This window comes from Physeter macrocephalus, chromosome 8, assembly GCF_002837175.3.
Source record: "Physeter macrocephalus isolate SW-GA chromosome 8, ASM283717v5, whole genome shotgun sequence".
In the NCBI taxonomy this organism is placed as follows: Eukaryota; Metazoa; Chordata; class Mammalia; order Artiodactyla; family Physeteridae; genus Physeter; species Physeter macrocephalus.
In genome coordinates this window covers 63,208,671-63,225,488 of record NC_041221.1, presented here as the reverse complement: position 1 = coordinate 63,225,488, position 16,818 = coordinate 63,208,671, and the positions used below count along the sequence as shown (strand labels likewise).

The 16,818-nt window shown below is 37.3% G+C and overlaps 1 protein-coding gene across 15 annotated transcripts in view; it reads left to right on the top strand.

Annotated features, from left to right (window-relative positions):
* PDE4D (phosphodiesterase 4D) overlaps positions 1–16,818 on the top strand; it is a 739,244-nt gene that overhangs the window by 254,679 nt on the left and 467,747 nt on the right. The gene's annotated exons all lie outside the window — the stretch shown is intronic.

Genomic DNA, 16,818 nt, shown 5'->3' with positions numbered 1-16,818 from the left:
TAGATTCCATATATATGTGTTAGCATACGGTATTTGTTTTTCTCTTTCTGACTTACTTCACTCTGTGTGACAGACTCTAGGTCCATCCACCTCACTACAAATAACTCAATTTCGTTTCTTTTTATGGCTGAGTAATATTCCATTGTATATATGTGCCACATCTTCTTTATCCATTCATGTGTTGATGGACATTTAGGTTGCTTCCTTGTCCTGGCTATTGTAAATAGAGCTGCAATGGACTTTGTGGTACATGAATTGTCTCTACTTTAAATCAAACTATTTTATATCCTGGTAGTGATCCTAATTGAAGAGACTAGAAGAGCATTGATCACGTTCTACAGGCTTGCTGTTGGGTGGTGAAAGGCATTCAAATGAGCTTAAACTTTTGCCAGTATTTCAAGTAGCTTTGATGACATTTAGATGGCAGCCTCATTTTAAAGAGAACTGGTTTCTCACAGAACCCAGGAGAATCAAGCAGCTGGCATAGCCAGTTATCTGAATTTGATCTAAACTGCCATCAGGGAGCTGGGAGTGCTCCAGGCAATCCTGCATTCCTCCTCTTTGTGCACTATTTTAACAATAGTGAGAATGTCTGAGTGTTCATCATTCTCTGACAGTGTTGGCTCTGATGTTATGCAAAAATGAAAGCATTTAGAAACTTTACCTTCTTACTCTTCAATGAGGGCATTTCTTCCAGAAAAACTATTCTGCAGTCACATTGTATATAGCTATACAATAAATATATGTACCTATATAATGTAAAAATGTGTAACTGCAGAGTTTGGTAGAAGAAGTCTTGCTTCAGGGCATCATTCTAGGGAAGAGAGGTTATTTTGTAAAACCTTATTGGGAGAGACTTAAAAAAAATTAAGCCAGACTTTTATATCCAAATATAAATGTTAATTTCCTAAGTATATCTTTTTTTAAAACTCGCATTGTGGGTATATAAGCAGGGCCAGATGTCTCTGTCTTAATCATTTATGCTCTTTAATAAATAACAGTGACATACAGTCAAAATAAAGCCCAGATGGCTGACACATTGCACAAATCATTGGATGCACAGTGTAGCCATTCGTTAGTTTCCTGAATACTAATAGATAGTACAGATCATCTTTTTATTTATTTGTCAATCAAATAAGTAATTACAGTATTATCTATGAAATAAGCACTGGGCTAGTGACTAGGCAGATTATAAAAACACAGATACTACCATTTGCTTTTATTTCTATTTTCCTCAGGCTCTAGGCTTCCCTAGGAGACTCAGGTTTCTTGGAATTTTTTTCAAGAGTGCTCCAAAAGCAGAGCTGAGTTTGCCGTGGTGGTTGCTTAACCAACTGGTTTACTAGCTTGAGCCTCATGCATCATGGTGGATATTGATGGTTGTCAAAGAGTGGTTGATGAATCATAGAATCATAAAATTTTAGAATTCTCAAGGAAATTCAGAGCTGACTCAAGTTACATTTTACAGAAGAGATAATGTGAAACAAATGGCTAAGTGATTTCACCAGAGCCAGGCAACTAGTTAGTATCAAAACTGAGGCTTAAACTATAGGCTGCTAACTTGTAATCTGATGTTCTTTCTAGTGTAACTGAATCACAGAAACGTATGGGATTAAAAGTGCCGTCATGGGAATGAGGGTACAGTATCGTGGGTTTGCTCCTGACGTTGACTGAGGATAGGATGAAGGAAGAGCCACAGAACATCACCAGTGTGCCTACTGTGTTTATTTGTTCTGGAATGTTAATCGGGGTGTGTGAAGTAAGAAAATTGGATCTGGCTCCACAAAGCCTTAGCAGAGGCTCTGACTGGTCTAGGATTACCTAGACTTTCTCAAAGTACAGAACACCATAGTCACAGTCTTGAATGACAGGGAGGTCATTTTCCTAGGTATGATATTTACAGGGCCAGTGTGGAAAATAAAGATATGCTAAGTGGTTGGCTTTAGACAACCATAGTCCAATACATTTGGGCATACAAACACAAGCATTATTCATCAGGTACTAAGTTGCCAGTTATTACTGGTATTAGGATAAATCCATTTGGCGTGGAGCATGCAGATGTGACGCTCCAGGAGAACCACAGCTTGGCTTGCCTTCCCCGGTGGAATTCCCCAGAGATGTCTTACTTCATTGGGATCCTCTGCAGTTGATGGTGTTGGGAAGAAGCGCAGAGCCAGGGGAGACAGCAGAGCTGTGAGTCAGGATTATCCCACAAGATGAAGACGCCCAAGTGAAAACCAGATGTGCCTGTTCCCAACTCCCCATAAATTGCATCCTTCCTGTTGAAATGTAGTTATGTTGTCCCTCGAGCAGAAACCATAATACTCTTTGCTACACTGGTTCACTTTCAGTGTTTATACTGCTGTTCGCCAACTTAGTTAATGATCATGAATGTTAGCCTTAATAAGGAAGAAAAGGGCATGCTTCTTTCTAGCAAACATAAGACCCAGTCTTAGAGGTAAAAGGAGGTGCAAGTGTGTTACTAAAAACCAAGAAGCATCCTGAGCCCAGTGTGGGTGGAGGCCACTGTTGCCAGGCAACCAGCCTTAACAGGTCATACTTGCAGGTGAGCTTTACATGAGGTCATTTCAGCATCAACCAAAATGCCCTTTCCACTACCTCCTCCAGCCCCTCAAAATGAGCTACTCAGAACAAAGGGGCCAGGATGCTTATCCCATCAGCAACCCTGGAAGAACTCGCTGTGTCTTCTCTCAGAAAAATGGGGAAAAAAAAAAAATTTAGAGTATTGGTTTGTCTGCTCTAGGCAGGCCCTTGGAAATAGGAAAAGATTTTAAAGATTATGAATATTTTAATCTATGGAATTTCAACAAGGGGATGGACTCAAGTTTATACATGTGAGGTGCTCACATATTTTCTTGTTTAAAGATTTTAAAATGTATTTCCAAGTATATATATTCACATGTAAAATAATGATTGAGCTCATATGGGATATAAGAAAATGTGGATTATTTATTAGAGAGAAACATAAGAAAGTGATTGTCATTAGAAAGACCTCTTTGCTGATGACCATTGAACAGGAGTCAATAAAGTTTGTCCTGTTATGATAATGATTTACGCACAAGGTGTCACAGTAACTTCTGTGGGTCTGTTTAAAAAGAGCAAGAGAGGGGCTTCCCTGATGGCGCAGTGGTTGCGAGTCCGCCTGCCAAGGGGACACGGGTTCGTGCCCCGGTCCGGGAGGATCCCACATGCCACAGAGCGGCTGGGCCCGTGAGCCATGGCCGCTGAGCCTGCGCGTCGGCGTACAAAAAAAAAAAAAAAAAAAAAAAAAAAAGAGCAAGAGAGAATCATTTTTTTTCTTTCATTTCTTTGACTTATTTGGATTTTTTTATGAAAAATTTTGAATTTCTAAAAGCATAGTCTCTTATTACTCAGGGATGATTTCGTCTCAATATATTTGAAATGACATTGCAAAATGGTCTCCTGTAGAGCTTATCACTGTAGCAGAGGTAATTTTAAAGACAGTATTTTAAAGAACAATACCGAAATAAAAGGCTCCTGTCCCTGCCCTTGACACTCGTTCCCTAGAAAGAAGAGGCCGAGAGACAGTGGTTGAACCAGCATGTTTCAATAACACATCATCACTCAATTAACTGAAGCAATTTTCCAAAAATTATTTTTTAAATATGTAGTTAAAAATTTAAAGATTAACACATGCAATACTACAGAATACACGAAGCTTCAAATAAGTCCAGCCATGAAGGAATGTCTGTTATTTGTTAGTTGACAACCTGGAGACAGTATGAGTAATAAGGGTATGTTGGAGACTAGAAGTTTACTCTTTTGAGTCTAATGCATGAGCTTAGAATGTGAAAGTTGAAAACTTTTTTTAGTGTGCGTGTTTCCTTTTTCTTAAGGAGGTATGTTTTATATGCACAAAGAATGTAAAGAGAGAATTATGCCTACAAGCTGAGAAGTGGTTTCAACAAAGATGGCATGGCTAACAGTTGACAGTGATGGGAACACCACAGTAACCAAAGGGCCTTATTTCCCAAAAAAGTCAAATCATAAAATCTTAATGTTGGGAGAGACCATGGAAGTTTACTGGTCGAGGAGTTTTCAAACTGTGTCCTGGGTATAGCCTTTCCCCACTACCACCCGGAGGTACCTACAGAGCAGAGGAAAGGGGCCAGGAACTTTATGGAGATTTCCAAATGGTGGATTCACAGGCCTAATTCAATTCCCATTTTAGAAATGAGGCAGGTGTGTCCTAGAGGGGCTAAGATATATTCAGACAAACAGCTAGTTGGTGCCAATCCCAGACAAGACTTCCTGAATCATATTTGTGTGTGTATGTTTGTTTTGTTTTGGGTTGTTTTTGTTGTTGTTGTTTTTGTCTACATTATATTCCTTCTCAATCTATTAGAAAGAATAACTGCCGTGTTGAATACCTAGGATTCATGGAGCACAGTCAGAAAGCATTGGTCTTTCACTCCACTGCCCTTAAAACCCAGTGGAGAGGTAAGACTCAGAATGATTGCAACTCTCCCAACATAAATCCTCTCTCGAATTTCCTGTCTCTCCTTATTCAGTCCTCTTGGCCTCTTTTTAAAGCTGGATGTGGGATGTCAACTAGGTCAGAAAAGCTGCACCTTTGCAAGTCCTGCGAGATGGTCTAGCAACTCCAGGCTGTAGGATTATTTGCCTTTTATTGTTTTGTCTTTGGCCTTCTTAGGACCACGGGTGAAATGAGAGGAAGAGCCCCACGAACACCTTGGTACACAAGCAGTTGTTGAGTTCAAGCACACCATGTGCATGGTGTGGCCTGGCCAGTGCTCTCCTGGTTACTCTGCAAACACTAAAGCCTATAGGCCTTGACTTTAAATCCATTTCAAGGGAGGAGAATGACAAATTATTTTAGTCAGGGCAATTTGTTTATAAGGAAGTGGACTCCATAAAGGCAGGGGCCACCCTGCCATGTTGATTAGTATTGACTGTCTGGCACACAGTAGGTACTCAATTAGTGAATGAGTGAACAGAAACTGCTTAACATTAGCTCAAGTAAAAAGAGATTTGCTGGAAGGACACAAAATAATTTCAGTGGAATAAACATGCTGAAAATAATGCCTGGCTTCACAGGGTACCCCATCCTCACATGTTGGTTCTGACAGTGTCCCTGCTGATGGAGCTCAGTGACCCAGCATGGCTGTACACCAGGATGATGCGAATACAGTGCCCATCATGAATGAAGAAAAGTAGAAACGTTCTTGAGTAGCCTGGACTGGACCAGAAGCTGGGGGTTAGGTGACAGTGGGAAATAGGATAAGGGAGGTAATCTGTGACATTGGCAGACAATGTTTTTAAAATTTTTTCCTCTATCTCTTTTTCTTTTTCTTTTTTTGGCTGTGCTGTGTGGCTTGTGGGATCTTAATTCAGGATCTTAGTTCCCTGACCAGGGATCAAACCCACACCCATAGCAATGAAAGCGTGGAGTCTTACCCACTGGACTGCCAGGGAATTCCCTTTTTCTTTCTTTTTTTTTTTTAATGGAATTATAGTTGATTTACAATGTTGTGTTAGTTTCAGGTGTACAGAAAAGTGATTCAGTTATACATACGTATATATCTTTTTTTTTCCAGATTCTTTTCCCTTATAGGCTATTACAAAATATTAAGTATAGTTCCCTGTGCTATAGACAATGTTTTTTTTTTTTTTAGTTTTAGACCATTCGGAGAACGTGGGGGAGCATTATGTCCACTGCTACACTCTACAACCTTAAAAGATAGCTTTTCAAAGAGAAATACATACTTTCCATATGCCCAGACAATAATATTGCCACAGGAAACATCATTTTCTCTTATGTAAATTATTCCACCCTTTTTGATAACTTGGCAAATTTTAAAATATCACTGAACAGTTGAGTGAAAAAAACCTCATAAGCTTTCGAGTACTAGAATATCCTAATACTAAAATCTTGGAGAAATTTTCCAATAAGGAAGTTATTGAAGAGTTTATACTTATACAAATTTTCAGTATTGAGCAAACAGAATTAAAAAAATACAACTTCCAAAAATGTCTCCTATGAGTAGGGTGACCAACTTGTATGGCACAAAATATTAGTAAAACAGTTAAAGATAAAGGCAAGAAAGTTCTTAGGAGTGGAAATTAGAAATTAATTTGCACATCCTCCCTACCCCTATATGCATTTACAGGATATATACCATGGTTATTCTATTAGATGATATTTTTATGAGTTTAGTACTACTTTGATTAATATCATGACTGGATAATCTCTTATTTTTCATGACATTATAGAGGCTTATCAGTCTTCTGATATTGAGAAAAAGATAAGGAGCTCAAACTGGCCAAAAGCCCAACAACCTACTGCAGAAATCATTTTACTTTATTACCTAGCACATGTATTCACACACACACACGTATATTTAACTGAGACGAAAGTTTCACAAAATTCTACTTACTCTTACTACATGTGATGAATCTAATCTATTCCATTAGTCATAAAATGTGTCACAACCCATGCCATTTGTTTCACAACCTTCCTATTGGTCATGAGCCCACAGTTTGAAATACACTGACCTAAGATAAAACTGCAAAGAGGGAATTTGAACATATCATCAAAGATGGAAGGGTCAATAAATAGAGTGTTTGTATTATTTCACCTTGCTTTCCTCTGAGGACAGATCAAAGGAAACGAAAATATAGTTAGATATTGATCAGGAATTGTTTAGACTTAACCATGGCTAGTAAAGGCAAACTATGGTCTTAGTATAGTATCCGCCTAAGAATTATTATGGTATGGGTCTTCCAATCCTAGCAGTGCTTTAGGATCACCTGGGGAACATTAAAGACATATGGATGTCCAGGCCAATTGAATCAGAATCTCTGAGCACAGGCCCTGACCATCAGTATTTTTAGGAAGCTCTCCAGATAATTCTAAAATGCTGCTAAGGTTAAAATCCTTGCCAAAAACTCTCAGTCCATGTTTTTGTCTTGTGCACTGAATACTTTTGTCATTCTAACAATTCTTTTTTATGTGATATTTTATGGGATGCTTCGTGTGCGTCATCCAAAAGCAACAGATGTTACAAAATTAATGAGGTTAGATAGAGTAAACAAGTATGCACATCATTAAACCTTACATTTTAAGATACTTATTGCTAAAGTATTATAGCTGTAATTTGTTTACTAAAAATCTTATAAAGAATCCATTGACAGGAGCAGGTACATGTTAAGTACTACTTTGCTAGTTGCGTGTGGCTTAGGAGAAACCAATTAACTAATTAAATCAAATGGATAGTTTTGAATATTTATATTTATTCAAATAATACACTTAAATGAGCCTCAGATATTTTACGTATTATCTTTCAAAATCAAAAATGAATGCTATAATTTTGTCACGGATTTTAATGAAAATTGTTATAAACACACACACACACACACACACACACACACTGTAGTTTCTTTTTAGCATCTTTATTGTGTTAGTTTCTGCTGTATAACAAAGTGAATCAGCTATATGTATACATATACCCTCCCTCTTGCACCCTCCCTATCCCACCCCTCTAGGTGGTCACAAAGCGCTGAGCTGATCTCCCTGTGCTATGTGGCTGCTTCCCACTGTAGCTTTTAATCTCTGTGGTATGTAACGGTTGAATTGTTTTCCACAGTGTCTTGAATGTTTAGTAAACTAATTTAGAGTTTTAAAGTATTGACAAATAGAAAATTTTTCTGTACCCAATTTAAAAGAAGATAAAAGGATTTGTAGTTAGCATATCTATTTTTCACATTTAAACAGAACTTAAGAAGTTCTTAAAAACAGGTTGTTCTTTTAGGTAATTTCAACATTTCTTCTGCAGTCTTATTTCCAAATTTAGTTCAGAATGTTCTTAATCTATCTGAAAAAAAGCTGTGTGGTTATAAACCTTAGGTCCATGCTTATATGGATTGTTACCATTTCTAATTAGATAATTCTCTGGCAAAAATTACTCATGCCTAAAAGAGAATAAGAAATGGATATTCCTGTATGACAATTTCTAAATGTTCTCAACTAAATCCGGTATTTTTAAATTTTCTAAGAGTTTGTTACTTGAACCTAACCAAATCTATTTCTTTTTATATCATTAAATTATATACAGTTTTAGCCTTTACTGATTTTTTAATCATAAGTGTACGTGTTTCTTCCTTAATATCTATAAAATTAATAATCTATCCCTTTGTTTTTGTTTTTAAAAAATAAAACATATTAAATAATATGAACTCCTTCATATGATTATTAGTAAAATCAATTTAGTAGCCATTGCTGCTCAGTGGAATAAGGAAGTTATAGAAATGTTTATCTTAATATCGCTATCAGGTTCTTTTTTTCTAAAACAGAATTAATATTCTCATTTTACTTTTCTGTAGGTGGTTTTTACATCTGGCTTAAAATATCCCCGTAAATTGTGAATAGAAACTCAAATTCTTAAATTTGATAATGGTGTGGTTTCTGTTCCCTCGCTTGTATTTGTAGACAGATGATCCTATTGTTCTTTTTTATGTGTTATTACAACCTCTGAATATTTGTCTGGAGATTGTTAAAACTTGTTATGAAATTTAAATTATTTACCTTCTAAAATGAATAATGTTATAATGCTCTTAGGAAGTGTAGTTTGCGTGCAATATTTCAAAGCTTTGTCAGTTTCAAACATAGCACAGGATGTTTATTCTGTAATTATCAGCTACATAGATTCTGTATGAAATCTCCTCCTTTCCCCCCTCATGAAATTGATGCTGAGTTGACGTTGAGCTGAGTTATGGGGGTGGGGGAAGATTTGACCACATGCAATGTGGTTTTCCAAAATTTGTAACCCAAAACTATATTCAGAGCAAATGCAATGCTAAATGGGTGAGGCTTTGTACAAGACTGTGTTGTGTGTGAACTTGTCAGCCAGACAATCCCATCTCAGACTAGCACTTATATAAAAGTGTCAGAGGAGAATAATTCCAATGGGGGTAAATTTGAACACATTCAAAATGGCTAAAAGTTCAGATTCTCAGAGAAAAATGTACGTTATGCTTGGATTTTGCAAATGATGTATTTCCAGGCATTCACCAGGCCTATTACAATCAGTTAACATTTTTTATTAATAAATATGTTATTGAAATAAAACCTGTGTACATGTAAGTATCCAATTATAAGTGTAGAGCTTGGTGAATGTCCAGGAAATGAAAATTTCTGTGTAACCATCATCCAGATCAAAAGATAGAACATTATCAAGTCTCCCAGAAACCCCTGCTACCATACTCTAACCACCCCTCTCCCCACCAAAGGTAACTAATATCCTTTGGTTTAGATTATGTTTTGTCTTTTTTTTTTTTTTTAACCTTTATGTGTTCTTGGTTAGACTGCTGCTTTTTTGTAAGCTATTTCATCATAGTCAGAAGCAAAACTCAGGTAAATTTTAATTTCACCATTTTCTCTCCATATAATGGAGGGAAGGAAGGAAGGATAGGTTGCTGGAAAGAAATTCCTGCTTCTCATTCATTCTCTACCCTGTGACATATGTAACCAGGCTTTAAGAGTCTTGCTTTGTGTCTTTTGTGATACGCTTGGCAAAGCATTTGAAAACATCTAGTTTTGGTTCTTTACACGTCTTGTGTTGTATAATTTTATTTTGTATGGTTTGAATGATAAAATGGAAACAGTCAGAAATGTTGGAAGGAGAAGAGTGTCTTTAGAGGACCCACCTACCCTATAACTTCCTTTTGGGCTTGGGCGGCCAGTGGGAACACCTGAGGAGCTTGGGGACACTGAGGCATATAGCAATCAGCAAGCCCAGCCCCAGAACAATTGAGTCAGGAAATCTTCGATTCTGACAGTCCAAAAAGCACTGTATCAAAAAAAAGCACTGTGTAGGAGGCCAAGCCAAACTTTCATTCTTTATCTTTTTAGAGGGAGACACAAGTAGACTTAGGGACTGAGTAGAAAACATAATCCTTGACCCCTCTAACACTTTTTCTGCAAATCCTTTGAAATCAACTCTAGTTAACCTCCGGGTTAGAATTCAAGTTAGGGTTCCTGCTTTGCAAGGCTAATTTGCAGTTTAAAGTGGCAGAAGTAAAAATTCTTGCCATGACCACATTGATCTGAGGGTGAAAGTAAGGCTACAGATTTGCCATCCCCAAGAGTGGTGTAGAATCAAATTAAGATTACGGTTTATAATTTCTCCTTTAAGTAGGGCTAATGTCTAGCCATGGTTCTTAACCTTATTTTGGATATGAGACCCCTTTCAGAATCTAATTAAAGCTATAGGTCTTCTTCTCTGAAAGTTGTACAGAGGTACCTGCAATTTAGCTACTTGTTTGGTCAATTCGCAGACCCCCTTAAGCTAATTCATGAACCCCTTGGGGGATCCTTGAGCCTCATTCTAAAGTTCTCATTCTAAATTCTAAAAGTTAAAGGTCACCAGTGGAAACAATCTGGGAATGATGGAAGTGTGTCCCTAATAATAGTTTTCTAGGGAAGGAGACTGCACAGCCTTCATTATTTTCCCCAGTTTCATCCTCCTTCCTGATGATCTAAAAGATTTTATTTTCTTCTTTTATTTACTCTTATTTCCAAACCAAAATCGTCTTGCTTCAAGTTAGTTTTTTAAATTAAACAGAAGTCTGTGTCTTTGGAAAAATTGTTAATACCTTTCCAGTGGGAAGAAAAAGACACAGCCCTGTTTCTATACTTGAAGATAGTAATTAAGTCAATCCTCAGTTGCTTTTCATTTTTGAACTTAAATACTGGGCATCATTAACCTTTTCTTTTACATAAAACTTCATGACTTCAGTTTTTAATATTTTTCTGTTTTGATGACTCATTGTACAAGTCGGATAGGCTAGACTATTCTGCATTAATCCAAAATCTTAATAGCTTGATACAACAATAGTTTATTTCTTACCCTTCCTACATATACAAGATAGATGGGCAAGGAGGCTCTAACCATTGTAGCCAATCTGGAACCCAGGGTTCTATATGGGAACTGTCAAAGGAACAATGGCAGTGTTGCTCCATTTTTTTATTCAGCAGAACTGACTCCTGTTGTCCTACTTGGAGTGACATGTTGAGTGATGAGAAACTCAAATCTCCTTGGTCATTTTCCTCTAACAGTTTACTTTAAGGCATCCTTATTGGTCGACACCTTCCTTTCAGCCTGACCATTTGCTTGAGGGTGATGAAGGGTGATGATGACAGGATGGATGAGCTCTAGATTCACAGATTTCTTAAACACATGTGAAATAAATGCAGATCCATTGTCAGGAATAATAGCATCTGGAAATCTGGACATTGAGAAGCCCCCTTACAGAGCTGCTTTTGTTGAAGCAGAGGTATTTTGAGATGGTAGCAGCAGCAAGCACAAAATTCTTGTCCTTGCAAAATAAACAGGAATTCTGACTAAGTCGTCTTGACCATTTTCCATGAGAAGGAAAGGGGTCATTGGTGGATTATTTGGAGTGGTCTGGCATTGGCTACAGTCTTCTAAGTATCACAATTAATTACAGGCTTTAGATATAATTGTTAGTATATAAATTTTCATTCAAAAATTCCTGAGTGAATTGCATATATTATTGCTGTAATAATATGATGAATTATATGATGTCTCTCCTCTGGGCACTGGAAATCAAGGAGCAAAGCTTGGATTAGAAATTGAGGTCTGAACTGTATATTTGGGAGGTTTTAACATAGTTAAAACTATGAGAGTAAATAGGCTCCCTGAGCTAGATCATGTAAGAAAACAAAAGATCTAGAACAATCTTGAAAATATCCTCAGCTAAGCTGAGGAACAAGAGATAGAGTAGATACAGAGATGAATTCAAAGTACACATCCCCAAAATAATGAAACAGAAGAATCATGTCTTACACTATCGGGAAGCATGAGTTATAAGGAAGTATTTTCAAACTGTAAGAACAGTGAAATGACAAATGTTCTAAAGCAATAAACTCCAAATGATTGGCAAGTAATCACTTGTCAGGGGAAGGGTTTAGCATTGGGTCTATGTATATTTCAGATTAGGGACTACATCCAGCTGCCTATAAGGAGTACTTCGAAGTGAAGTCAACTGCCTGTTGTTTCACAGATTTGTTTGATCAGGATCCAGTTGTTAACACTGCAGGAATGATCAGGCTCTTTACACAATCTGGTTCGTACTTAAAAAAACTAAAATTTTGCCCTTTGGACTATTTTTAGAGCAATTTTGGGCTAATTTTGTACTTTGAACTAACTTTGCCCTTAATCACTATAACAAATACAATTTATTCTGCACATATCATATTCTAGACTTTCTTCTAGGTCATGCTTTGTTTCTTCTCTTCTATATTTTTTAATTTTTTCATGAGAAAATGGAGTGATTCGAACTAGATATAATTAAATTAAAAGTCATGAACCTAGCTTTTTTTTTTAGAATCTTGAAAAAAAACAGCTTTATTGAGATACAATTCACAGATCATACAATTCATCCATTTAAGGTGTACAATTCAGTGTTTTTTAAATACCTTTAAAATGTTGTGAAACCATTACCACATTCTATTTTAGAACATTTGTATCATCCCAAGATGAAATCCTTTGCCCTTTAGTTATTGCCTCTACCTTCCTATCTCCCCAACCCCCAGCCCTAATAAACCACTAATCTACTTTCTGTCTCTATCAACTTTCCTATTCTGGATTTTCAAACAAATAGAATCACAGAGTATGTGGTCTTTTGTGATGGCTTCTGTCGCTTAGCATGATGCTTTCAAACTTCATCCATGTATCAGTACTTCATTCTTTTTTGTGTCTGAATCATGTTCCACTGTATGGTAGACCATGTTTTGTTTATATGTTCATCCATGGCAGACTTTTGGGTTGTTTCCACCTTTTGGCTGTTATGAATTACGCTGCTATAAGCATTCATGTACAAGATTCTCTGTTGACGTGTTTTCATTTCTCTTGGGTGGATACCTAGGAGTACAGTTGCTGGGTCATATGACAATTCTCTGTTTAATCATTTAAGAAACTGCCAGATTGTTTTCTGAAGGAGCTACACCATTTTGTGCAAAAGAATGCCTTTTCTTTGCAAGTAGAAGGATTATGAAAACCCAACAAGAAGTATCCCCTCCGAGAGGATGGGTCAAAGGGATCTGGGGTAGGCACCAAGGGTAGCTGAGTGTCTGGAAATGACTGAGGCTGAGTAACGACCCTGTTCTGCCCCGCAGGGGCAGGCATGCAAGAGGGTCAAGGCACCCAGGACCAGTTTTCAGCAAAAACAGAGATATCGAGGATAATGCAGGACCCTAACAATGAATGGAATCAGAACCAGAGAACTAAGGAGGGTGTGGGAGGGTGAGTTGTGGAGAGATGACTCCTCTTCAAGACTGAGTCTCACTGCATGGTGCACATCTCCATTCTATAGGCCCTGCTGGCAAGTTACCTGTGGGCACTGCAGGAGCTATCCATCCGTAAGAGTCTAAGGACGGTGTGGAGAAACAAGAACCTAGCTCTCTTTAACAAGAAAATCTACATATGGCTGAGTCGCTTTGCTGTGCACCTGAAACTATCAAAACATTGTTAATTGGCTATACTCCAATATAAAATAAAAAGTTAAAAAAAAAAAAGGAAAATCTACACTCTTGTTGCTAGAGTTGACTTACTCCTATTTACAGTGTCTGGTGTGTGTGTGGGTTGAATGTAAAAGAAAGTAATCCTTCTCCTACAACCTGCTTCTAGTCTTTATTTTCCATGTATGTTGAAAGCATTTCCAGTCAGGGTTATTTTTTTTAAGCTGTCAGCAAGTAGTACTCAGTCTCCAGTAACGTTTTAATTAGTTTATGACATATTAGCCCATTAATTAGGCCTAGGATGGCTAGCCAGCAGTCTTCAGTGTCGGCTGTAGGTAGGCATTAGTGTGATAGTATGGAACTGGTGTAAAGTCTTAATTTTAAAGCATATCGGAAGACAACTTTATGAATTGTGCTGAGAGATTTATATGACCTGTCAAAACAATTCATAAAATTCCTATTTTGAAGGGGAAATTAAAAGTCAAGGTGATGAAGGTGATGGGGAGGTTATATTTATGCATTTGCAGGAGATGAACAAAGTTGAGGATGCCTTTGAAAGCTAATGAGAAAGCTGCTTGTCAGGCAAGCTGTTCAAGAGCAATGTCAGCAAGTGAAATGGGTTGTTGCCTTTGGGGAAATGATTCATAGTATCTGAAAACGATGAAAACCATCTTGGTTTAGGAGCTGGGTTGACCGTGGCACATCTCTCTCCTGACTTTTCGGGTCTCCCTCCCTTCCTGTTTCCAGCACAAAATCAACTTTTGCTTATGAAGAATGCTATCCAAACTTACCTTCCACTCATGTGTGTTCTCTGTATGATTTTAAATAATGAGATTGACATTGGACACGTCAGGAAATAGGCGTATTTACTTTAGTTACTTTTGTATTGACCTACTCTTTGTATTAACTGGCTAACCTCCAACAAAGTCTGCTTAATTTGAACCCTAATAAAGTGTTGTGCTTTCAAAGAGAGTATGCGGAATTAAAAGAATATGCAATTCCGCTTTGTGGAAAAAAAAAATAACCTTTCCCTTTTCTTTTCCTGTGTTTTTCCTGTGTTTCCTGTGTTTTTCTCATCTCCCTGCTATCTGACCTGGTCCTGGCAGAGACCCTTATGTAATATCCCTGGTTCTTATATATATATATATATTCTCCCATTTTAATGTGGAATAAAGCAAGTTAGTTTTTAACCTTTTTTTCATTAATACAAAAATAGAATCTGTATTCTAAGCAAATGATCTTGAACACAGGGTAGCTCTTCTGGAAGCTTGGCTACTTGGTGATAGGTGTGGGGTTATCATGTGCCATATATCACCTTAAAAATAAAGAAAATGGGGCAATACTCTCTGTGCTGCTAGAGAAAGGACACAGAGCCAAACTGCTTGTCACTTTATATTCTTCAGGCTTTTTCAGCCATCTTCCTTTTGGATGATGCGTTTTGTAGCTGTTGTCACTTGTGCAATTGGAAAGGGAAAGGAAACAAATAACATGATTTGAAGGAGCATAGAGGGATGTGAGTCTTATGATGAGCCTTAAGATTTACAGAGGCCTTTAAAGCTATTTGTGCTGCTTTGTGGTGCTCTGTGCCCCATGTCAGTTAATATTTCATCTTTACTCCATTTTTTATGTTCTAAGAGGACCTGTTTTAAAAATCATTCTTTTGACCTCCTTTCCCAGTTCACCCCCAAGTCTTCCATCTTCTGGCCAACCCTATTACCTTCTTTGATTTAATCTGCACAGTCCTTTCACTTGGGCAAGCAACGCAAAATGAATGCATCTATGCCAAGACAGACACATAGAACATCTTTTAAAATGGCAGTACAGGTTCACCTGCAAATATGAAACATGAAGGAATTTCCATTTAACCTCTGATGAGTGTAAGTATTAATACTGAGGTCAGTTCACAGTTGGCTGATATTATGACTAGTTTTTTTTATGTTATATTTCACTTAGTAGTGGACACCTTAGTCTGGACAAAGCATCTCTTTGTATATAGTATGAAATTTGCTATACTCCTGTGAAGCACTGTCTCATCCTTTTAAATATACCACAGCATCCTGGAAGTGAAATCAAGATTTCAGAATGTCTAAAGCAAAGAAATATGGGAATGTAATCAAAACATTTTCTAAAGAAAAGAAAACTTATTTTGCATTATTCAGACAGAAATAGCTCAAGGGCTAGCTAAGGCGTAGTAATGAAAATGAAGGTCTGCTAGGTGAAGAGATACTAGAATAATGATGCTAAATTAAAGTCCTCTCAAGTTCACGGGAGTTTGCATTAAAGAGATTTTGCTGTATACTCTGTAATGTTCAAAACTATTCCTTTGATCAATTCACTGATGAAATTGTGGGGGGGGGTTGCTTTGTTTTGTTTGTTATATTTACCAACTGCAACAGAATGAACTAACAAGAAAATAGTGCCCTCTATGCGTGGGTGTGCAGAAAGCATCTTATTAGCAAGAATCAGTGTCTTGTAGGAATGGAAAACAGCATGTGGTGGCACAGGCCAATTAAAAGAACACATCTTTTGCTAGTTTATTTTTTTTAATCAGTGGTTTGTTGAATAAAAATAAAGGGGACAGATTTCCTATCTCTATTCCTGATGTTTTATTTAATTATGATCTTTTATTAAATTCGGACATAATGATGTAGCTCAGTCACCTCAAAGAATGACCTCTGACCAGCAGCACTTAAAAAAGTGAGAACCCACACCTTCTAGTGTGTGGTTCCTAAAATGATATAAAATAATCATAATTTCTCCAGGGGTACTTACTTACTTATTTATTTATTTATTGTTTTTGTTTGTTTTGGTTTTTTCGGGGTTTTTTTTTAACATCTTTATTGCAGTATATTTGCTTTACAATGGTGTGTTAGTTTCTGCTTTATAACAAAGTGAATCAGCTATACATATACATATATCACCATATCTCCTCCCTCTTGAATCTCCCTCCCACCCTCCCTATCCCACACCTCTAGGTGGTCACAAAGCACCGAGCTGATCTCCCTGTGCTATGTGGCTGCTTCCCACTAGCTATCTGTTTTACATTTGGTAGTGTGTATATGTCCATGCCACTCTCTCACTTCGTCGCAGCTTACCCTTCCCCCTCCCCGTGTCCTCAAGTCCATTCTCTACGTCTGCTTCTTTATTCCTGTCCTGCAGGTTTTTCAGAACCTCTTTTTCTTTTTTTTTTTAGATTCCATATATCTGTGTTAGCATACGATATTTGTTTTTCTCTTTCTGACTTACTTCACTCTGTATGACAGACTCTAGGTCCA